The 23,395-nt window shown below is 49.0% G+C and overlaps 1 long non-coding RNA gene across 1 annotated transcript in view; it reads left to right on the top strand.

Annotated features, from left to right (window-relative positions):
* Positions 1-18,495, top strand: part of LOC114672702 (uncharacterized) — a 33,803-nt gene extending 15,308 nt beyond the window's left edge. Inside the window, exons 1-3 of the long non-coding RNA XR_013400750.1 lie at positions 1-13,911; positions 15,306-15,477; positions 16,746-18,495. The exon at positions 1-13,911 is cut by the window's left edge and continues 15,308 nt beyond it. This is a non-coding gene — a long non-coding RNA (uncharacterized LOC114672702). The remainder of the gene's footprint in view (positions 13,912-15,305; positions 15,478-16,745) is intronic.
* Positions 18,496-23,395: the final 4,900 nt, after the last annotated feature.

A 23,395-nucleotide genomic window follows, 5' to 3' on the forward strand; every position in this document is an offset into this window, starting at 1 on the left:
AGTGTTGGAGATCAGCAGGAGACGGTATCTGTCCCTAATGAGCTCAGGCATGCCCTTGAGAGGGTCAGGTTTCTGTGCGGCTGATCTGGACTCAGCCTGGCTGTGGCAGTGCAGGTGACTGCTGGGCTTTGGCAAGGCTGCACCCACTGTCCGTCTGAAATGGCCCCCTTCCCTGGCTCACGGTGCCAACTGGGTGCCCAGGCCTGTGTATGTGTCGGGGAAGGGGTGGGTGGGGGTCCTACTTTATTGCCGTATCCAATGGCACGCGGGGTCAGCACTCAGGAAACATGTGCTGTGTGGGTCAGCGATTGAGTTCAGAAACCTGGAAAATTCAGCAGTGTAGGCTTTGGGCATGACCCGTCCAGCCTTGGGGCTCTTTCTTTCTCTGAATTTCCTTCCATGGCATCCTCCTCATCCCAGGGGCCCCTGTCCCCGTATGGCTGTTGGCAGCTTCACAGGTTCCTCTGCCTCCCCTCCCAGGCCCTGGAGTGGCTGGGACAGCTAGTGGCTGTGCAGACCCCACAGCCAGTAGATCGTTGGTGCCAACGCCTTGGGCCTGGGTTACCTGAGTCAAGGACTCCAGTACATGGCTGAGCTCACCCCGAATGTCTGGATCAGAAGGCCTTGGGTTGCAGAAAGGTGGGAGTTCGATATCGAAGGACAGCCTCCAAAGCAGAAGGGGAAATGGCTGTGCTGGATGGGCAGCTAGAAGAGTCTGTGCACAGCCTGGGACCCAGTGCAGACACAGAGCTGACATGGGCACTGCAGTGACACGGCCACCGTGGAAGTGGGCAAAGTTATAGGCTTCAGATCGATATGGAGGGCCTGGTCTAAAACAATCCTCTGTTTCCTTTAATCCTAGCAACTGCTGGCTTTTGGGGTGGGGGAGTGAGATCTGTGGTGGCCGCGAGGAGAGACAGGGATTTTAATTAAACCCCTCTTTCTGGGAGAGGGGAGTAGCCGTTTCTGTAGGGCGGTGAGCATCGTCATCTCAGGCAGCTCAGGCTGCTGTAACGAAACATCATTGACTGAGTGGCTTATGAACAACAGGAATTTGTTTCTCACAGTTCTAGCGGCTGGAAGGCAGGATCAGGGTGCCGCACGGGTGGATTCTGGTGTGGGCTCCTTCCTGGTTGGCACACACCTTCTCTCTGGCCCTGACACAATGGGAGGGTGAGGGATTTGCTGGGCCCCTTTCTGAGGCACAAATCCCATTCAAGGGTCTCCAGCCTCGGGAACTCATCACCTCCCAAAGACCTCCTGACAGCATCACATTGAGGGTGAGGATTTCAACCTGTGTTTTGGGGGGCAGGCAGTTCGTAATCTTCACCCTCTTTGTGTATTTCTGACTCAACATTGAGTCTGCCTTTGGCTCTCCAGGGGACAGAGCCTGTGTGGACACTGAGCAAGGTCAGAGCTGCAAGCATGTGCACATCGGGGGCAAGGGAGCTGCCAGGGGTGTGAGAAGGGGGTTTCAGCGTCAATCGGAGCTGCTTTCCTGGCAAATGTACTCATAAGCTATCCTGGCAACATTTGCTTTTCACGAAGAGTCGATGAGGCAGTGGGGGCAGCAGGCGGTGTTGCCAGAAGCTTGGAACTGATGGGCAGCAGAGAAGGGGCAGAGGCCAGGACCTTGGGGTGGTCAGCAGTGCCAGGTGTCTGCCCTCCAGGTCTCAAGTCTGTGATTGTGCAGAGACTGAGCAGACCGGGGCTTGCCGGCCAGTGTGGCTCTCATGCAGGTGATTATCGGGGTTGCCTTCTATGTAATGTTCCCTCAACCCCATCCCCCCCCCCACCAATTTCTGTAACTAGCAGAAATGATGCTGCGTTTCCTTGATGAAGCCTTGAGTTTCCCATGGAGATGTAGGAATAGCACGATTTGGCTCACGTCAAAATACTTTGCAGTGAAGCTGCACGGAAGAGGATTCTAGGCTTCCATTTGACGTTTTCAACAATGCCTGAGTGTTACAGGACCGTCTTGCTTGTTAAAAAGCACCAGATGAAAAAGGCTACTGGTTAATAAAGGAGACTTTTTACATTAGCACAGAGAGGGTGGCTTGAGATAAATTCAGCGTAACGTAGGTGTGTTTGTAAGCCATCAAAAGGACCATCTCTCTGCTGGCGACACATGTTTTCCGGTATTGGTTTTGTTCTGTAAAAGGATGACTGGCATTCGGCAGAGTCATTCCAGAATTCACCTGGAAGGCGTCCACATGGTGCCTTGTTTTCTCCTGACATTCTGGGCACCACGAGGGATTATTCCTGTCTTCAGCACTAGCAGGAGACTTTTCCTGAACACCTGCTCCTCTTTGGCGTTGTGGGTGTGAAGGGGTCAGAGTGAGCCTGTCTTCATGGAGCTTTCAGACACCATGGGGATAGTGTGGCACAAGTGTCGGGCTCAGGGGGGACGGAGGTTTTCCCCCAGAAAACAGCTGCCGATTCCAGGATGGTCCTCGACCCCTCCTCCCTCTGTTCCTCTGCGTCATGTTTGAATTAAGGCTGTTCTATCGTTGCGGGGGTGTCATGTTAACTGGAAGTGTGCTTTTTTACTGGGCAGTAAGTAAATTAATGGTACATTTTCCAAGGACAGCGAGGTTTGATTTGATGAATCCAGTGGGGGAAAGGAGAAGGGGCTTGGCTGTGTGGGGATGTGTGTGATGGGAGCAGAATGGAGCAGCCATGCAGGCTGTTGGGATGGAGGGGCCACGCCCGCATTTCCATGGGGTCCGTCGCTGTTTGTGCCACTAGACCTGAACCTCTGTCTCTACAGTAGTAACGCATCATTCACGTCCCAGCAGGCCAAGTCCTCAGGAAAATGGGGCCAAAAAGTAGAAAACCATGACCGTAGAAGGTAACGGCACATGACTGAGCTTTCTGGGTGGTGCGTCCTTGTGATAAAAACAGTCCTGAGCTGAACACCAGGATGAAAACGAACCGTCCTCCGTGCTGAAGTCGGAAGAGGTGTGCTTGGCTCTCCGCAGTGCCTGCCTGTTTGGGCGGTGATTACTGCAGGTCACACGTGCTGTACAGGAGGAGGGCAGTGAACTCTGGAGCCAGGCTGGCCGGGTGCAAGTCCCAGCTCCATAGCCAGCTCTGTGATCTGGGACAATTCACCTATGTCCTCTGCCTCTCGGTTTCCTCCTCTGTAAAAGGGGGGTAATAGTCGCATCTATCTGAAAGGGCTATGTGAGAATTAAACGACCTTGTAAATGTAAGGGGCTGAGAACAGTATCTGCTCTTGGTGAGCAGAAGGATGACCAAGGAGGTGACCAGCAAAATACCCCTTTCGAAGCCTCAATACTGTTCCATAGTGAGCAAAGACACAGCTCCTCTATGGACGAAGCCATTAATAGTCGATCCTGGCAGGCAGAGTGCAGATTCCTTCGAATCAGAAATTTGAACTCGGGCCAACGACTGCTGTACTGATTGAGTAAATCTTAGGATTTGTTGTTAATGGTAAAGTCTACAAAAACAGAAACAGTCTGAAGGAGTTTGAGAGGGTGTGGGCTCAGCTGCAATCTCTCCTCCCAAGGCCGTTGGTTAACATCATCTCCAGCCCTGTGGAAAGACAGCAGCAGTGAAGAAAATGTCGGACAAACATTTGGTGTGTTTGTACCCTTCTCCCAGAAATCCTAAATGCTTTGCATGTTTCAGCTAATAATTCATGAAAATGGATTATGCTGACCATTTTATAAGCTACTTCACTGCTCTCCTGTCTAAATCCATCCCTTTGTGACACATTTTTTACACTTGGCTCATTTTTTCAATTGTGTTTGCTGTCTTACTGCCATGTAAAGGATAAACGTGCATGTCTATGTTGATTTGACTGAGACAGCTAATGCTAAATATGTCTCTGTTCCTTGAAGGTTGACTTGTGATGGTGTCATTTAAGTCTCTTACTTTTTCCCCTTGAGTCAGCAAAATATTCCATGTTACTTTGAGCAAAACTTGCTCACTAGTGTTATGGAGGGTATAAAAGCAAATGGAATAAGTTTCCTGCCTTCAGGAGGATTGAAATCTCAAAGTCGGTATGACAGCATGGATGGGAGTCAGCTCAGTTTGCAGCTTTTAAAACATGTTGGAATCTTTCCTCTGCCACTTTTAATGGTGAGACCCTGAGCAAATCATTTCCACAAGCATCAGGCTCCCCATCTATGACATGGAAGTAAAAATAGCAATCTTGACAAAATTGTGATGACTACAGACGTGTACCTAACCTCTTATTTACCGCCTCCCGATAGAAGATACTGTAACTCATCCCATTTGAGAGCAGGTGGTGATCACCCCATCCTGTGAGATTCAAGTATAATAATTATCTGGAATCCCCCATCTGCAGGCGAGGAAGACCCAGCAGCCCTCACAATGTCTTCTGGAAACTGGATTTTGTTTGAAGGGTGAACTGACTCCAAGTTTCTTCTGTTTTCACGTATTGTCCTTCCTACGTGTCTCCTGGGGTTTTTCCCTACCTCCCAATCTACATTAACCTGATAACAGCCAGCTATGTTTTCTAGAATTCCCCTAAATTGACTCATGCCAAATACTGAATACAGTAGATTGGGAGGGTTCATTAAATCACGATAGAGCATCCTAAAGAAGGAAAGTAGACACCTTTGTTCTTAAAGGGTCTTCAGCCATCCCACCCTGGAGAAGGTTGCTGATTGCCTCTTCTCCTCGGGCAGTCTTGTTACTATGCATCACTTTTTTTTTTTTTTCCTGAGATGAAGTCTCTGTCACTCAGGCTGGAGTGCAGTGTCATGATCTTGTCTCACTGCAACCTCCATCTCCTGGGTTCAAGTGATTCTCCTGCCTCAGCCTTCCGAGTAGCTGGACTACAGGTATGTGCCACCACACCCAGCTAATTTTTGTATTTTTGGTAGAGACAGGGTTTCACAATATTGGTCAGACTGGTCTTGAACTCTTGACTTCGTGATCCATCCACGTTGGCTTCCCAAAGTGCTAGGATTACAGGCGTGAGTCACCGCACCCGGCCTGCATCACTTTTTATGCCTCGTCTTCATCCTTACAGCTTCTCCTTCCTAGGGGCCTCAACTCCCAACCCTGGAGTAAGGGTCACAACTGTCCATCTTCATGCAACACAGCTTAGTTCCCCTTCTTCTCCTCCCCACCATGCCCTATGGGCTGCTTTTCTACAACCAGAATGGAGACCCAGGGAGATCTGCTAAACTAAGACAGTTCTCACCCCTGGGAGAAAAATCTACTTCCCAGTTCTCAGTCCTGCTAAACTATTGTTAAGATAAAGAAGGACCATGATAAATCCTATTGGCTAAGAGGAGAAGATTCTCCAGGTTGCCATAGGACAAGAGAGGAAGTGACAGAATCTGCAGCCATTTGGTCGAATATGTGATATGTGAGTCATTCTGAGGAATACGTTAAAATTCTGTACTCAGATCTTGGAAAATGATATTGCCAGTAGAGGGAAGAATGTAACAAAAAACCCAGGCAGAAAACAAACAAGTGTGTGTGGAGAAGAACAATAATGTGATGTGAATGAAGGGTTCGGTGTCATGAGTGAGAAATGGCTGACCGAAAGTAGGGAGATGCAGAGAGGAAGATACCACGGGAAGACTGAACATCACATTAAGTGATTTAGGTGATTCTGCCTGCAGTGCAAATATTTTGGGCTCTGAAGTGAAGTCATCAAAAGGTTTACGTCTGTAATGGAGGATTGGTCTAGATAGCCTCTCAGATCCCACTCGGCTTTGAGATCCTTGATTCCGGGTCACACCTGCGGGTCTGGAGGGCAGTTCTTCAGGGTCATGAAGGAAGGATTCCAGGAGGCTGGAACATGAAGGACATTCAGGTGACCACATCACGAGATCAAGTGGGGTAACAAGAGCCTGAACTAGAAGGAATGCAGTGTAAATATGAAGAAGAGGAAATGGGAAACTGACTAGAAATGATAAGTAGAGAAAAAGGGAAACGTGTGATTCCAAGGTTTAGAACAGTATTTGTAAGTTACAGTCCCACAACTTCTTGCATAAACAGTATCTAAGAGTCATTTTAAAAAGAATAGCAAACTTCCAAGTTCCACTGAAAGACATCAGCATCTCTGTGGAGTGAATTGGGGAAAGAGAATGAAGAAGTCTGTTCAACTTTTAGATATACAAAATGTGAATTGAATTGCATGAGTGACACCAACAATGTGAAGATATTTAACAGGAGCTCTTTTTTCCCTTTTTGGCCTGTAGTATTTAATCCTTCTATCATCATTATCGTCCTTTCTCTAATTTAATGTCTTTGAACCTTTCTTCAAAAATCCACTATGTATAGGTAACACGTTTGTGAGATTATTACTAGACCCTCTAGGAGGTTTCATTAACCCAGTTTTGATAGTTCAGGTAAGTCCTCCACCATTTTTTTTCCAAGTTGTCTTAGCTCTTTTGGGTTCTTTAAATTTCCAGACACATTTTGGAATCTGCTAGTTCATTTCTACTGAAAAAAAATAAAATAAAATGCTGGGATTTTGATTGAAATTGCATTAAACCTCTGATCCACAAGGGCAGAACTGACATCTTAACAATATTGAGCCTGCTGATCCATGAACACAGTATATCACTTCATTTATTTAGTTCTTTAATTTATCTCAGCATCACTGCCTGCTTTACAGTGCATAGATCTTACACATCTTTTGTCAGATTTAGTCTTAATATTACTTTGTAAATTTCCATTTCCAATTATTTCTTTGCCAGTGTATAAAGAGATAAATACTGCTTATGGAAAGTTTGCAAGATACAAGCTAAACACAAACTCACTTATTAGTAAGTAATTTATTATTATTAGTTTTAGTGGCTTTTTGTGATTTCAGGAGATTTTCCACACGGGTGATCACGTCACCTGCAGATACAGATAGTTTTAAATCTTATTTTCTAATAAGGGTGCATTTTATGTGTTTTAACTTGCCTTATTGCACTGACTAGACTCCAAAAAAAATGCTGAAAAGCAGTGAGAAAAAAGTCATCAGGTGGGATGGTAAATACAGCCCTTGTTCTTCCATTTTGACCTGAAGCACCCAGTGTGATCATTTTCTCATTTGATTTTTGTGAGGACTTTTTGTTTCCTTTTTTTCCTTTATTTTTTTTAAAAATACACTTTATCTTTTAGGCAGTTTCACGTTCACAGAAAAATTGAGGGAAAGGTGCAGAGAGACCTTCTATATGCCTTCCCTTCCCCCACGTGCACAGCCTCCCCAACTAACAACACTCCTGCCCAGAAGGAGCATTTGTAATAATTGAAGAACCTACGTTGACATTGTCACCCAGAGTCCACAGTTTACATGAGGGCTCCGTCTTGGTGCTTGTTCTATGGGTTTGAACAAATATGTCATGACATGTATCTACCATGATAGCATCGTACAGAGCAGTTGCACTAAAATCCTAAAAATCTCCGTGTTTCACCTCATCATCTCTCCCTCTTCCCAACACCTGGGAAGCACGGACATTTTCACTCCATAGTCTGGCCTTTTTCGGGATGTCCTTTAGTTGGAAGCTTACAGTATTTAGTCTTTTCCGAGGGGCCTCTTTTGTGTAGCCGTGCATGTTTAAAGTTCCTACGTGTCTTTTCATGGCTTGACAGCTCACTTCCCTTCAGTGCTAAAGAATATTCCATTGTTTGGATATATCACAGGTTATTTATCCACTCACCTAGTGAAGAACATTTTGGTTTCTTCGTTGCCTCCAAGTTTGAGCAATTATGAATAAAGCTGGAATAAAATTAGCAATTATGATTAAAGCTTCTATAAATGTCCATGTGCAGGTTTTTCTGTGAACACAAGTTTTCAACTCCTTTGGATAAATACCTAAGAGTGCAATTGCTGGAGCACATGTTAAGAGGATATCTCGTGCCCATCAATGATACACTGGATACACAAAATGTGGCACGTATATACCACGGAATACTATGCAACCATAAAAAAGAATGGGTTCCTGTCCTTTACAGGGACATGGATGAAGCTGGAAGCCATCATTCTCAGCAAACTAAAAGAGGAACAGAAAACCAAACACCACATGCGCTCACTCATAAGTGGCAGTTGAACAATGAGATCACATGGACACGGGGAGGGGAACGACACACACGGGGGCCTGTTGGGGGGTGGGGGCAAGAGGAGGGAGGGCATTAGGACAAATACTTCATGCATGCAGGGCTTAAAACCTAGATGATGGGTTGACAGGTGCAGCAAACCCCCATGGCACATGTATACCTATGTAACACACCTGCATATGTATCTAAGAACTTAAAGTAAAATGTAAAAATAAAAAATAGGGAGTATAGTTTGGTAAGACAATGTGATAATTTTACAAACACAAAACATGTCATACCCACTTCCCCACCTCCCTCAAGTGCTTTCAACAGCATCCTGTTGCTGTTATTAAGAGAATAAAGCATCTACCATCATCTCCCAGCCCCTGCCTGCCTGCCTTCATTCTTGTCTTGTGCCACTTTCTCCCGTGTTTACTTCCTTGCACGTGCCTGTTTCCTGCTGCAAGAGGCATTCTGCACGCACCCCCATCTCTGTTTAGACCGTGGTGTCCCTACACTCCACCCCCCTCAACAAGCAACCTCTACTTCTCTCCAGACTGCAAGGGGATCATACCTTCCAGAATGCATCGGTTTTCTACCTCTCATCCCAAGATACGCCAGCATAAATTTTACAGCATAAATTTAGAGAACCCCGCTTCCCTTTCTTTGGTGCGCTTTCCTCAATTCTTCATCAGAAACCCATTAGACTGATTGTCATATTAGTGCCCATTCTCCCCATCAGGCCGCAAGTTCGTGTGAGCAGGGGCCACAGTCATGTTGGTGAACCACGGTATTCTCAGTGACTATCCATGTGCTTAGAAAGTATTTGCTGAATGAGTAAATGGGTCTGCAGTTCCAACCAAAGCTAGAAGCTTGACTTTGGAAGAATGAAAGTAGATAACATCTCCAAAGCAGACCCCATAGCATGAAAAAAGAAAGGAAGAACGGAGGCAGAGCTGAAGGATGAATATTGGCACAGGAGTAGGTGAGAGTTTGATGTAGTTTGAACTACATCAAAATCTTAAGAGTAGACAAGAGAACAATATGTTGTTTTTGTTCATTCTTTTCAACATTTGCAAAGTTTTTTGCCTTGAGTGTAGTCACTTTTGCAATCAGAGGTTACAGTGCTTGATGGAATGAGGCCATGAAGCACACACACCACCGAGTTTCTAACACAGAGCAATCTGTGAGGAAGGATGGAGACACAGGAAAGGTTCATTTTAAAGCAATGCAAGTGTTTTTTTCATAAAGGCAAAAGACATTTTTTGAAGTGTTTGCATCATACACAAGTCTGCTAAATTTGGTCAAAAAACAGAGAAAACAGTAACAGAGGAACACTTTAGCCCACAAGGAGACCAGCACACCCAGCTCGAGGCCACTCCAGATGAGGAGTGGAGAGTGGTTTCCTCACAGCTGACCCACAGGATCGGGTAACACAAGCAGAAGGGAAACATGGGGACCACAGAGACATCAGACTGTGGACTTCATAGCAAGAGACAGCAACACAAACTAGCGGAGTAATTAAAAACTATGGTAAAAAGAGGTCCACATTCTATTTTAACCTGAAATCAGTGGCACGGGGACCACCACACCACCCTGCAGTTGCCTCCTCCCTCCCCCACACACAGCAGCCTCCTGGGACAACATCCTACTTCCAACTTGCAGTTGCCTCCCGTCCCACCCCCCCACAGTGGCCCCCTACGACAACATCGTACTTCCACCCTGCAGCTGCCTCCCATCCCCAACACACAGCAGCCTCCTGGGACAACTTCCTACTTGCCGGCCACAGCCTGGAGCCCCCAAAGCATGGAGGGGCTTAGCGAGCCACACAGCATTCCCCCTTCACACCTGGGAAGTCAGCCCCTCACTGAAGTGGGTCCTGTGCCCACCAGCTGTGCACGATCAGAGGTGTGAGGTTATGGACCTGGTCACCCACTGTGCAGAGAGGCGTGAGGTCATGGACCTAGTCACCCGTTGTGCACGATCAGAGGTGTGCAAGGTTCCAGACCTGGTCACCCACTATGCACAATCAGAGGTGTGAGGTGATGGACCCGGTCACCCACTGGGTATGAATAGAGGTGTGGGTGGTTAGTGACCTGGTCACCAGCTCTGCACAATCAGAGCCATGCGAAGTTGCAGACCTGGTCACCAGCTGCACCCAATCAGAAGCTTTTGAGGTTAGGGACCTGGTCACCTGCTGTGCACAGAAGTGTGAGGTTATGGACCTCGTCACCCGCTGTGCATGATCAGAGGTGGGCCAGGTTAGGGACCATGTGCGTGGTGATGGACCTGATCAGCAGCCAAGACACCTGCCGTTTCCAGTGTCATCCCGGCTTCTTTCAAAACTGGAAAAGTCTTCAGATATTTCCCAAAAGCTTGTCCATCTTTGAAAACGATATGCGTGTGCACAGGTGATACCGATGACTGAAGATTGAAGGTTAGAGCATTCCAGCCCCATGCCCATGTCCCATCCCATCTGCGAAAACTTGAGCACAAACATCTCCCTCTCTGAAGCTCCCTGAACCCTGTGGCAGGCCTGAGACTCAGGTCCAGTGTCCTGTCAGTTACACTGAACAAAATGTAATTCAACACTGGCCATGGGCCCTGTGCTTTAAAAACCACATATAAATCTCCCAAAGAACTACAATCTATGAAAGCTTTCATGGCTAGTATTTTAGGAAGACTGATCAGTCTTGACCTAAATCAAAGCCGACACTGCCCAAATGCACTCTAACCCCAGCTTCGTGCACAGGCAGCCATCGCCTGGCCGTCAGGGTGACCAGCAGCCTGGGCACAGACAGGACCAGCGCCGGTCCCTCCCTGCACCTTAAGGGGACTTCTGAGCTGCTGTCCATGATCAGTGATGGTGACGCCCAGAGCAGCTTTCCGGGAAAGCAGTAAACCTTTCAGGTCCTCACCTCACGAGGATGGCCATGTATAAATCAACCGCCTTTGTTACTGCCCTGCCATTCTCAAAGAGGAGACGGGTTAAACTTCTTTATCCACATGCCCAACACAAGGCACACCTGCCCCAGCACGAGGCTCATCTACTTAATCCCGGGAAACTCACACAACCCACAATCAGAGGCCGCACACAATCAGAGGCCGCGCACAATCCGAGACTGAGCACAATCAGAGACCACACACAATCAGAGGCTGCACAGAGACCACACACAGAGACCCACACAATCAGAGGCCACAAAGAGGCCAGAGGCCACAATCAGAGACTATACACAATCACAGGATGTGCACAATCAGAGGCCATGCACAGTCTCTGCAACCTCATCAGAAACTGTTTCTGACCATTCACCTGAGGCCACCAAGTTTAAATGAGAGGCCCAGGTTTTAAAAGACAGCAGGAGTTCTCTGAAGGCAAACTCCGTGCATTCCACCATCAGCACCATTTGTGCCTGTCACGGTCAGGAAGAACCACAACCACGTCTCGGTGCCCTTGCAGTGCAGGGCGCTGCGTTTCTCCCCCTTTCCAAACCCGCGGCGGCTCCTGGCGACCCAGCGCCTCTGCTCAGCCACACGCCCCCAAGGCCTTCCTCCCTCACCCCACAGGGGAGCTCCCACAGCCGGGCTATCTGGCTCATCACTCCGATTCAGTCACTTACACCCTCATTCCAGGCTGAAAATCTCTTCTGAAAATATCCAAATCTTACCCACGTCAGGCTCCATCTTTTCCCCAGAGCTCCTCATCCCCTCCAGAGCAGCAGCCCTGGTGCCCGTGCAGCCGGGGCCTGTGGGCAGATCCGTGGGCTCAGAATGCCCAGCCCCTCAGCCCCTCTGTGTGTCCCCTTACTCCCTGCTCCCTGGCGTTAATGCCCTCCGTCTTCGATTTCCTGATAGGCAAAAGGGGGTTAATTCTAAGAGTGCTAACCGAACTGGATCACTTAACACCATGTCAGGCCCAGAATACCCCTTGATCAATGACAGGTATTGCTGCGCTGTTACCATTGCGCTGGGTCCAGGTTTCCTGTGAGCCCTTTAGGCTCTTTGCCGTAAAGGCCACTCAATGGTCCTGTCCAAGCCTGTCTGTGGCAGATGGACAGGTGAGTGGCCGATGCACACGTGTGATGCTGAATGGGATCGTGCAAAGCTGGCCCCGCGTATTGTGGTCAACGTAAGAAAAAAGTCGCCCATGCTTGCTTGCTGCTGCCCTGCGGTGTCCAGAAGGAGCCGCTTAAAGGCAACTGCGCCGCACCTACCTTCTTGGAAGGAGACGGCAAGACCAGACTGGCTGGAGCTGGGAAGTTGTGCGCTACAGATCAGGGCTGCGTAACCCAGGGAAGGCATCACTCGAAACACGTGCTGGAGGGCAGCCAATCCGACCCGACCGTCCACCTCCAGGGTCAGCCATGGGGCTCCACTTGATGTGTCATCCTGATCACCCCTCACAGAGCAAATGAGCCTTTGACTTCAGCCTGTCCTAGGTACAACACCGACTCCCACCTCCCACGTCCTGAACCAGCCTGTTCCGGGGATTGCTGTGGAGGTAGAGGAGCAGGTCCAAGACATCTAGTGGCATTTCCTGGCAAGGACACTCACCATGCTCGACCATAAAACTCGGGTCAACTGGTTTTTCGGAGGGACTGTAATTTACTTGTGGCACGCATGGATACTGATTGACCCAGGGAGGGGCACGGAGGAGGCTGAAGGAAAACCCATGGTGACTGCGCCAGGCATTCCCGCACACACCGACATCTTCAGACTGGGGCGGCGTCCTAGTCTTACAATCAAACCGAAAGCCCAGAGAAACTAGGGACCTTGTCCAAGACCAGCAACAGGTATGTGGGCAGCTGGGATTCAACTAAGTCCTTTCCTGGATCCATCCGCGCTGCTCCCTGCCCCCACTCCCACCACCCCGCCACGGCCCCCGATAGACACAGCAGGTCTGAACATCAGGCACCCCGCACGCAGAGTACGGAGCAGAGCCGGCTTCCGCAGTGGGATCTCACACACATCCCACTCCCCTTCTTGCCGAATGCCTCGGGACTCTGTGCGGTCAAGTCTGCAGATGTGGCCTCACTCTGCGCTAGGAGATCTGGGTGGCCGGCAACGTTTTGCAGAGTGCTCCTCCAGACGGGGCTCGTCGGCTGATCCATGAGACACAGGACACCTGAGAGAAGGGCCGACAAACCCCACAAAGTCGCTCCCAACATGGAGAGGACATGACCACAGCGGGGCTCTCGCAGTCCACGCTTTGGACAGGTCTTGCTGCAAACTGTGGTGCTCGTCAGGCGCGAGGAAGTTTCCCAGGGCAGGAGCTATAAGTGACACAGCAAAAGCGACACAGGCGATGCAGCAGGATGTACTTCAGCTCAGGGCTCAGGAACCACGGGGTGCAGCGTGGCCTGCAGCAAACCAGACACATCAGAAGCCAATGTCCCACCTTTTACATTCAGTGACATTGAACGGAGGGAGTTATATGTAGCAATCATCTTCCTGGGGGACCCGTACAGCACGCATGACCACCGACACTGACCACGAGTCCTTCCTAGGTCCTGGGGGCTACCCCACTTTACACGCACGGTTCCATGCACAAATCTACGCGTGGCAGTTGTTAGCCCCAGCTTAGAGATGAGGAAAACGCTGCTGGAAAAGCTAAGTGAGAAAATCAGACTTCAGCACACCTGCCATCTCCAAGACCACTACTACTCTATGTGCTAGGGTCTCAAGGGTTGGGTGTGTGGCATTTTAAGTGACTAATTGTAGGTGGTTTTCTTCTCTCCTACACCTGTTTAGCCTGAACGTGCACGTACATGCTCTGCTGCAGGTGCACTGCCGTATGTAGACCAGCAATGCTCTTTCCTGCCTCGGGTTCTCGTCACTGCCTTCCGGAAAATCTCACCTGCTTTACAGCCAAGCCAGGTAGGCCTGGTCAGCCGCACAGTGAAACTCCTGCAGTGTCAGAGCTAAGTGCTGGCTGAGACTTTAACGGCGAAGACAGTGGAGTAATGGGGATAAACTGAGCAAAACTGTATTGTAACGCAGATGAACGTCTAGAAGCAAAAGAAACTGACACCCCTGAGAGCAGGCGACTGTCTCTTACTATGATGTTAATAGCAGCTTGCTGTTTCCATTGTCTCCGTGTGCCAGGGTTTCCAGTCAGCGTTTGTGTTTATCTGCTCTTGGGCTACCTGATCAAACCTCTGCAGAGATCAGGGATATCTAAATTGACCCAGTATCTGCAGGCTGGCTGCTCAGAGGCCGTGGTGTGGAACGGCCAGGACATCGCTTAGTCATACGGGGCACAAGCATGTCACTTGCCACTCGTGTCTTTCTGTTTCATCAAACCCTCTTTTCTCCTGAATATTGACCATAGCAAAGTCATTAGCCTTTGAGATGCATTTGAAACATCAACTTGCTTTGTTCAAGAGGTTTAAGACACACGTAAGTCTTTCTTGCCATGCTCAACACACACAGCCGGCCGTTTCTGAAGTCAGTGTTTCTGGAACAAAAGCCTCGGCCTGCCCCAGTGAACATTCACACTGAGCACACTGTCGCAAGGCTGCTTGGCCAACCAGCAGGGGGCAGGAGAGAGCTGCAGGGGCCACGTGGGGTCCCTGCAAAGGCGCCTCACTCCCTCAGTCAAGCGCGGTGCCTCCTGCCAACCCAGTGGCTTCCTCCAAGGGGAAGAGGCCTCTTCAGCTGCTACTGCACTGATTTCAGGCGGCTCAGCCAATGGGGCAACAGATTCAACAGAGTTCCATGTTGTTTAAGGAAAACTTCTGTTACCAGGCAACCTTAGTACCATATTCAACGTAAAATAACCAACAACATTGTTTCCAAAACAACATGCTACTAGTGCCTTATCCTTCAATGCTGCTTAAACACGGAAAAGTATGAGGAAAAAAGAGCATGGCACTTACTTCTTAAAAAATAACACCTCTTCCAGGTTATTTTTACCCCTATCATAAAGACTTAGAACTGTGGATTCCCTACAGGAATGTGGAGTGGGGTTGGATCCCCACACTGACCCAGCCTCACCCCAGGTCAGTCATCCCCCCACCACGGGGTTCACACCTCTCCAGACACTGTCACCTCATCAAGGAAAGGTGGCGTCTCTGAGCTCTCTTCGCAGGAAGCACCCGAACGGGAGCTAGAGACACAGACACACCCACAACTACTTTGAAATCCTAAACATATTTAAGGACTTCATTATTAGTTTTTTAAAACTGTAAGAACAAAGTGACCCTGGTTTTAACCTCTCTGCCACAATAACACCGTGTACATCTGTCTTTTGCTATTTGTTCCTTCTCCAGCAGCTGCTGCCTGGCTGGCCGACTGCAGAAGAACAGCCTCTGGTACTCCCGGGAAGCCCTCGGTAAAAGCGTGAACACCACGATCACGTCTCAGGACGCCGCACATGTTAGGGTCGCCCACAGACCGCCATTCCCAGTGCCTAGAAGGCACTGAACGGGCCTCCTGCTCTTTGTAAATGTCAACTTTCCTAAGCTAAGTTTTCTTGAAAATTTTTAACTGCAGTCCACACGTACTTCTTTGTGTCTTGTTTTTATCCTAGAGGAATACTTTTATGGAAAATTAAGCTTGCAAGGTTGAAGGATTTTCTGAAAGTCGACTCCTAATCCTGGAAGAAAAAAAAAAAATGGGCCAAAGGTGGTGCTCACGCCTGTAATCCCAGCAGTTTCGGAGGTTGAGGCCAGGAGATTGCTTGAGCCCAGGAGCTCGAGACCAGCCTGGAAAACATGGCAAAACCCTGTCTCTACTAAAAATACCAATAATAATAATAATAAAGCTGGGCATGGTGACGTGTGTCTAGTCACAGCAACTCAGGAAGCTGAGGTGGGAAGATCACCTGAGCCCAGGAGGTGAAGGCTGCAGTCAGCCCAGATTTGCATCACTGCACTCCAGCTTGGGCGACAGAGTGAGACACCGTCTCGAAAAAACAAAAAGCAAAAACAACTGTATAAATCATTATAGAAGGGAGCTGGCCAGGCGCAGTGGCTCACGCCTGTAATCCCAGCAATTTGGGAGGTCGAGGTGGGCAGATCACCTGAGGTCAGGAGTTTGAGACCAGCCTGGACACTATGGCAAAACCCCATCTCTAATAAAAATACAAAAATTAGCGGGGCATGGTGGTGGGTACCTGTAATCCCAACTACTGGGGAGGCTGAGGCAGGAGAAGCACTTCAACCCTGGAGGCGGAAGTTGCAGTGGGCCGAGACTGCGTCACTGCACTCCAGCCTGGGCAACAAGAGTGAGAGTCCACTTCAAAACATAAAAATAAAAATCAAGGGAGCTAATGTTTTTCATTTAAAGGAAGGGAGAAGAACATTCAGTATTTATACCTCTCAAGCACACATCTCCAGTGGTGTCCTAAAGTATTCAAGATACACATTCCTACAAATATAGCTCAAAACTACTCACCAAGTTACATGCTAAAAGCACATGCATTGTAAGAATGCTACATTATATTTTTTGAGCATCTGTATCCAATATTTTAGCATACTGGCAGTTTTCCCTTCAGGTGCTGTATGCCTAAATTATTACATGTTTAGTCATTCATTTTAGAATTTATGACTATTATGCTTTAGGCAATAAACATAAGCTACTAAATTAATGACTTAGGGGAAAAGTTACTAAGTAAACTTGGAAGTTAAACTTTGCAAACTGAATTTGTTGGGCCTCATTCAAGCTAGATGATCAGTTTTTTAAATTGTTTCCTGTGTGTTTCCCTCCAGGATGGAAATAGCTTCACTCTCATCCACTGTGCACACTGCAGCCCACGCCTCTCGTCCACCGCGCCACACTGCAGCCTGCAATTCACCCTGTACCAGGCTTTCCACACCGTACCTGAAAGTCACTAAGTATAACCAAGAAGGAAATGAAAAGCAGATAAATGACCTCCACCCCTACATCCAGCATGCAAATGTTAAACATTCATCAAAGTAAAACCAAAATCCCATGTTAGCTCACGATTGTAACTGGTAGAGTTGTGTGCATGGCAATTTAAAAAGTCTAGTTAAGTAAAAACCTAATTGAGACTCTCAAGAAAGACATCTGCAAAGATTGACAGTGAGGAGAGGACTTCACTCTGCATCCAGCCTGTTCTGGAAGCCACGGCCAAATATCAGGTTGTATAGATCCGAAAAGCAGGAAAAAAACAAGTGTTGAAAGGTGTACAGTCTCAGCAATGTACAAATTCGATGTAGGATGCTCAGAAACCTTGAATTTCCAATCAGGAAACAGCAACATGAGCAAGTTTCCCAGCAGTGCCCACTTTCTACCTACGGCACGTGTAACAGTTACGCTGGCCACCTCCGGGGGGACAGAGGCTTCCTGGTCACATTCGCTCTGGCAGCCACACAGCTGGCCCTGCCAAACACCTGTCTAATACTGAGGAACCACTCTCTCCCTGGGCTTTGCTCACTCTAGCCAGGAGAGCATATTTACAGAGTTCTTTACTGAGTCCTCATTCAATGCGTCAAGCTTGTTGAAGGCAGGGCAACCCCATTCCTGGCCCAATTAAGTGAACTGAGCAGAGCAAATGCCTCCAGTTGGACGGCACTCAGTCACAACAGCAGTGGCCACTGTTCACAGGGCGCTGGCTTCGTGCCGAGAACAGTTACAAGCGTCTTCTCTCTGTCCGAGGAATGTGCACTGCAACCCTGTGGGGCCGTTTGCAACGTCCACCAGAGTTCTGAGGCAGCCAAGTCCAGGCTGTCCGTGGGCCTTGCCACGTGGCCGTCCACGTCCCCTGCAGATCAGACCTCACTGCAGGGACCACGGGTTCCAGGGCTGCCTTGAGGCACATGCTCCCTTCACCACCTCCTCCTGGCCCCTGACATCAACCCTCACCACTGCTGCCAACACTTGATTTTCTCATGGCTCCTGAGGGGCCTGTTCTGCCCTTCCCTGCTCCCTGCGTCCGGCTTGGAGGGTACCCACATCAACGCCAACGCTCACGTAATCACCAACCTTTCCACGGGGCTTGATGCCTAGGAGTCTCAATATCAGAAAGTCAGATTCCTGTGCTTGTTGGAGAATTTCTTCCCATTGTACAAGTGAAGGAGATAAAATTCTAGGTGCCTGCAATAACCTCATTTCCACAACGAAGCAACTTCAGTAGTAGCACAAAACAAACAAACAAACAAAAAAAAGCTTTTTTTTTTTAAACTTCTTTTATACAAGCTAAATACAATTTAATTTTTACATCCACATTCTCATCAGCTCCCACCTGGTGAGCAGGCAAATAGTAATTTTCAAAGAAACAAATTGTTGCATAATTTTAACACTTAGCATTATCACTATTAAGCAAGAAGTATCCCAAAAATACACGATGATCTTGTTCTCACGTTCAAAAATTGATTGTCACACAGTGAAATAACACTTAATGCAAAGGAAATTTTCTTTTCAGGTATCTGTTCTGGAAAAGAAAAAAAAAAAGATTTCTGGCAAAGAGATAAACATTAATTATGTAACAATCCAAAATGCCTCTGGGAAAAATGATGTCATCCAATTAGTTCTTTGAAGTGTTACAAATGCAGCTGAGTTTTAATAGTAATTTCTCCATAATTATCAAAAGAGTCTTTAAAAATCTTAGTGCTGAAATAACTATAAATGGATATAATACGCAAAGCAGAAGAGTTAACATTTGGGGTAGATTTTGGCCCATATTTTTAACATATGCATAGTTATTCACCTAGTTGAAGCTTATCCCTCTCCTCCTAGGCTCTTCAAGACTGATTTTCAAACATAGACTGGCTTTTGGTACATGAAGGCAGCTTTAAAAGATGTCAGGATCAGGCCGGGCACAGTGGCTCAAGCCTGTAATCCCAGTATTTTAGGAGGGCAAGGTGGGCCGATCATTTGAGGCAAGGAGTTCGAGACCAGCCTGACCAATATGGCAAAACCCAGCCTATATTAAATATTTTTGTAATTAGCCAAGCGTGGTGGCACACACCTATAATCCCAGCTACTTGGGAGGCTGAGGCAGGGAGAACTGCTTGAAACCAGGAGGCAGAGGTTGCAGTGAGCCAAGATCGCACCACTGCACTCCAGCTTGGGCGACAAAGAGAGACGGTCTCAAACTAGAACTTAGCCCTCAGGAAAAGCATTGAGCACCCCCCACCCAAACCAACCCAAGGAATCACATGGCAATGGTTATCATCTGATTTCGACAAATAAAGTTCTGTTCTCCCCTCTGAACACAATGGTAAACACCTGCCATCAGCCCACAGAAACTCCCAGGACCCAGTAACACTGGACTAGCAAGATCAATGGGCCACGTATGCAGGGTTCAGCAGCAGAAAGTCATGGCACCGAGAATGGTGTGTGCTCAAACCAGATTCCTTGCTTTCGGGGTGAAGAGGCTTCCCGGGAAAATCTAGTCCAGTGGGATGGTTCCCACTTCCACCATGAGGAGGAAATGGGGGGTTTCCTGAGGGCACTGACAGGACCTGGGTCTCTGCCCCTTTGTCCTCTGTCCTGTTATGGGATGAGGGTGGGCTGAAGGCAGGTTTCCCCTACATCTTCCGGGCAGGAGAGATGGAGCTGACAAGTGGACGACGCTTTTTCCAAAACATTCCCATGTTTATAACCTGTTATCAACCTGTTTTCCCTGGAGATCAGTGAAGCAGCATCATTGATTCTCTTCCATTAGGGACAACCCGGTGTTATGGGAGGCAGGAGACGACATGCGAGCTGGTCTGAGTCAGTCACTTGTGTCTGGTCCCCAGCGTGCTCGTCTATCAAATGGGCGGCCCCACAGACCAGTGACTTTGAACCAGAGTTCCATGGAGGTTGCCCAAGGACAGGGAGGGGGAAGAGGGGGAAGAGGAGGAAGAGGAGGGAGGAGGAAAGGGAGGAAGGAAGGAAGAAGGGGAGGAAGGAAGGAAGAAGGGGAGGAAGGAAGGAAGAAGGGGGGAGGAAGGAAGGAAGAAGGGGAGAGGAAGGAAGGAAGAAGGGAAGGGGAAGGAAGAAGGGGAGGGGGCGGAAGAGGTGTGGAGGGAGGAGTGTGGAGGGAGCACTGTGGAGGGAGCAGTGTGGAAGGAGGAGCAGAAGGGGAGTTCTCTGAGGAGGAGGGCCAAGTTTTTGAGGTGTCTTGGAGTCAGAGGTGGCAGTGGCTTGGGCTCTAGGCCCTCTGTTGCATAGTTTTAGGCTTTAACTATTTATATTTGTGGACTCTTTAAAAGATTTAATTTGAAGGAAACCGGAGTTGGGGATACCTTGCTTCTAAAACACAATTTCTCAAGCCTGAGACTAAGTGCTAGGCATTGCTCATTCTGTTACAATCATTTCCTCCTATTTAAAATCAGCCACACACCCCCAACCTCTCTTCAGGGCAAACATCTTTTCCGAGGATCTCAAACAGCAGAGCGAGCGGCCCGTGACCCCAGCCGTGGGCACGAGGAGCGAAGAGGAGACGTGTGGAGAGGGCTGCTGATGACATGAGAGGTAGAGGCCCGGCACCTCCCTCCAGGGGCTGTGCTCCTCCAGGCCTAAAGGACATCCTCGCCTCTGGGGTGAACAAGCAGCACAAACTATCAACACTTATTCCAAAAGAACAGGAAGAAAATTCAAACGAAGTTAATACAGTTACCCCAACACAACACTGCAGCAGCCCAGAAACAGGAGGGCCACTGAGCCTGAGGTGGGCGGTTCCAATAGCAGGACAGCGACGTTGGCATTAGGGCTTTTCGGCAAAGAAAAAAAAAAAAAAAGACACAAAAGGTAACATGGGCCACCCATTATTTCCTGCCAGTGGAAAGACACCCACAGGCCCCCAGATGCCAACGGCCCCTTGGGAACGAGCTCACGCAGCACTTCAGGTCTTCGCACGAGCAGGCACGTGGTGTCCTCAGTACCCCCGCCTGTGACACACACACCACACTTGACTCCCATACCTGAGGGTCCAGGGGAATGGCGGGAAGTTCTCGGGGGACCGGGCATCCTGTGAGGGCACTGCATGACTATGTACCTCAGAGGGGTCCCCGGGCAGGTGCTCTCTCTCCAAAGGATGAACTGGATCCTGACCACACCCAGATTGCGCTGGCCTCCAAGCCGAGCGCCAACATCTCACATCCAAAGGGATGCACAGATGCCTGCTGCACGTGGAGCCCAAGCCCCTCGCAGAGCTCAGGACGAACCCAGTGTCCAGGCCTGGGGCCGTCACCAGCCAGGAGAGGTGTCCGGGGCACTTCCCAGCGATGGCAACAAGAAGAAACAACTCAGGACAAAGCCAGTGTCCAGCCCCAGGGCCGTCACCAGCCTGGAGAGGCGTCTGGGGCATTTCCCAGCGATGGCCATGGGAAGTAACAACTCAGGCCCATCAGGGGCTTCCTCACTATACGGGTGTTAGAAGTAGAGACAGAGGTTCAGGTCTAGTGGCACAAACAGCGAAGGATCCCATGGAAATGTGGGCGTGGCCCCTCCATCCCAACAGCCTGCATGGCTACTCCATTCTGCTCCCATCACACACATCCCCACACAGCCAAGCCCCTTCTCCTTTCCCCCACTGGATTCATCAAATCAAACCTCGCTGTCCTTGGAAAATGTACCATTAATTTACTTACTGCCAGTAAAAAAGCACACTTCCAGTTAACATGACACCCCCGCTACGATAGAACAGCCTTAATTCAGACATGACGCAGAGGAACAGAGCGAGGAGGGGTCGAGGGCCGTCCTGGAATCGGCAGCTGTTTTCTGGGGAAAGTCCCCCTCCCACCCGAGCCCGACACTCGAGCCACACTATCCCCATGGTGTCTGAAAACTCCATGATGACAGGGTCACTCTGACCCCTTCACACCCACAACGCCAAAGAGGAGCAGGTGTTCAGGAAAAGTCTCCTGCTAGTGCTGAAGACAGGAATAATCCCTCGTGGTGCCCAGAATGTCAGGAGAAAACAAGGCACCATGTGGACGCCTTCCAGGTGAATTCTGGAATGACTCTGCCGAATGCCAGTCATCCTTTTACAGAACAAAACCAATACCGGAAAACATGTGTCGCCAGCAGAGAGATGGTCCTTTTGATGGCTTACAAACACACCTACGTTACGCTGAATTTATCTCAAGCCACCCTCTCTGTGCTAATGTAAAAAGTCTCCTTTATTAACCAGTAGCCTTTTTCATCTTGTGCTTTATTAACAAGCAAGACGGTCCTGTAACACTCAGGCATTGTTGAAAACGTCAAATGGAAGCCTAGAATCCTCTTCCGTGCAGCTTCACTGCAAAGTATTTTGACGTGAGCCAAATCATGCTATTCCTACATCTCCACAGGAAACTCAAGGCTTCATCAAGGAAACGCAGCATCATTTCTGCTAGGCACAGAAATTGGTGGGGTGGGCATGGGGTTGAGGGAACATTACATAGAAAGCACAACGCGATAATCACCTGTATGAGAGCCACACTGGCCGGCAAGCCCCGGTCGGCTCGGTCTCTACACAGTCACAGACGTGAGGCCTGGAGGGCAGACACCTGGCACTGCTGACTACCCCAAGGTCGTGGCCTCTGCCCCTTCTCTGCTGCTCATCAGCTCCAAGCTTCTGGCAACACCGCCTGCTGCCCCCACTGCCTCATCGACTCTTCGTGAAAAGCAAATGTTGCCAGGATAGCTTATGAGTACATTTGCCAGGAAAGCAGCTCCGATTGACGCTGAAACCCCTTCTCACACCCCTGGCAGCTCCCTTGCCCCCGATGTGTACATGCTTGCAGCTCTGACCTTGCTCAGTGTCCACACAGGCTCTGTCCCCTGGAGAGCCAAAGGCAGACTCAATGTTGAGTCAGAAATACACAAAGAGGGTGAAGGTTACAAACTGCCTGCCTGCCCCTCAAAACACAGGTTGAAATCCTCAGCCTCAATGTGATGCTGTCAGGTGGTCTTTGGGAGGTAATGAGTTCCCGAGGCTGGAGACCCTTGAATGGGATTTGTGCCTCAGAAAGTGGCCCAGCAAATCCCTCACCCTCCCATTGTGTCAGGGCCAGAGAGAAGGTGTGTGCCAACCAGGAAAGAGCCCACACCAGAATTCACCCGTGCGGCACCCTGATCCTGCCTTCCAGCCGCTAGAACTGTGAGAAACAAATTCCTGTTGTTCATAAGCCGCTCAGTCAATGGTGTTTCGTTACAGCAGCCTGAGCTGCCTGAGATGACGATGCTCACCGCCCTACAGAAACGGCTACTCCCCTCTCCCAGAAAGAGGGGTTTAATTAAAATCCCTGTCTCTCCTCGCAGCCACCACAGATCTCACTCCCCCACCCTGTAAGCCAGCAATTGTTAGGATTAAAGGAAAATGAGGATCCTTTTAGACCAGCCCCTCCATATCGGTCTGAAGCCTGTAACTTTGCCCACTTCCACGGTGGCCGTGTCACTGCATTGCCCATGTCAGCTCTGTGTC

The sequence above is a fragment of the Macaca mulatta genome, chromosome 11, assembly GCF_049350105.2.
Source record: "Macaca mulatta isolate MMU2019108-1 chromosome 11, T2T-MMU8v2.0, whole genome shotgun sequence".
In the NCBI taxonomy this organism is placed as follows: Eukaryota; Metazoa; Chordata; class Mammalia; order Primates; family Cercopithecidae; genus Macaca; species Macaca mulatta.